Here is a 1,533-nt window from a genome sequence, read left to right on the forward strand (position 1 = left end):
CTTTTTGGGTCTGTGATACCTCACTTGGGATAGTGTTTTCTAATTCCACCCATTTGCATGCAAAATTCAAGATGTCATTATTTTTTTTTGCCACTGAATAGTACTCCATTATGTAAATGTGCTACATTTTCTTTATCCATTCTGTGGTTGAGTAACATATAGGTTGTTTTTAGGTTTTGGCTATTACAAATAATACTGCTACAAACATAGTTGAACAAATGAACTTACATATGATCGAGCATCTTTTGGGTATATGCAAGAGTTGTATTGCTTGATCCTGACGTAGATTGATTCCCAATTTTCTAAGAAACTGCCATACTGATTTCCAAAATGGTTGTACAAGTTTGCATTCCCACAAGCAATGGATGAGTGTTCCCCTTACTCCACATCCTCTCCAGTGGATCATTAGTGTTTTTGAACTTAGATATTCTAACAGGTGTAAGATGGTGTCTCTGAGTTGTTTTGATTTGCATTTTCCTGATGGCTAACGATGTTGAACATTTTTTTAAAGTATATTTTGGCCATCTGCAATTCTTCTGTTGAGAATTCTCTGTTTAGTTCTGTACCCTATTTTTTAATTAAGTTTTTTGGAATTTTGTTGTCTAATTTCTTAAGTTCTTTATATATTTTGTAGATCAGTCCATTGTAAGGTGTGAATTTTGTAAAGATCTTTCTCATTCAACAGGCTTCTTTTTTGTCTTATTGACTGTGTCTTTTGCTTTATAGAAGCTTCTCAGTTTCAGAAAGTCCCATTTATTTATTATTTACTGTTGCTCCCAGTGTCTGTGCTAGTGGGGTTATATTTAGGAAGTGGTCTCCTGTGCTCATTTCCCACTTTCTCTTCTATCAGGTTCAGTGTGGTCCAATTTATATTGAGGTCTTTAATCCATTTGGACTTGAGTTTTGTGCATGGGGATAGATATGGATCTATTTCCATTCTTCTTACAAGTTGACATCCAGTTATGCCAGCACCATTTGTTGAAGATCCTTTTTTTTCCTTTTTTTCTATTTTTTTTATTAAAAATTTACGCCTCCTCCCCACCTCCCTTTTCCCTCCCCCTCCTTCACTTCCCACCTCCACTCCTCTCCCCCTCCCTCTCCAGTCCAAAGAGCAGTCAGGGTTCCCTGCCCTGTGGGAAGTCCAAGGTCTTCCCCCCTCGAACCAGATCTAGGAAGGTGAGCATCCAAACTGGGTAGGCTCCCACAAAGCCAGTACATGCAGTAGGATCAAAACCCAGTGCCACTGTCCTTGGCTTCTCATCAGCCCTCATTGTTCGTCATGTTCAGAGAGTTCGGTTTTATCCCATGCTTTTTCAGGCCCAGTCCAGCTGGACTTGGTGAGCTCCCATTAGATCAGCACCACCGTCTCAGTGTGTGGGTGCACCCCTTGTAGTCCTGACTTCCTTGCTCATGTTCTCCCTCCTTCTGCTCATCATTTGGACCTTGGGAGCTCAGTCCAGTGCTCCAATGTAGGTCTCTGTCTCTATCTCCATCCATTGCCAGATGAAGGTTCTATGGTGATATGCAAGATAT

The sequence above is a fragment of the Microtus ochrogaster genome, chromosome 10 (assembly GCF_000317375.1).
Source record: "Microtus ochrogaster isolate Prairie Vole_2 chromosome 10, MicOch1.0, whole genome shotgun sequence".
NCBI lineage: Eukaryota > Metazoa > Chordata > Mammalia > Rodentia > Cricetidae > Microtus > Microtus ochrogaster.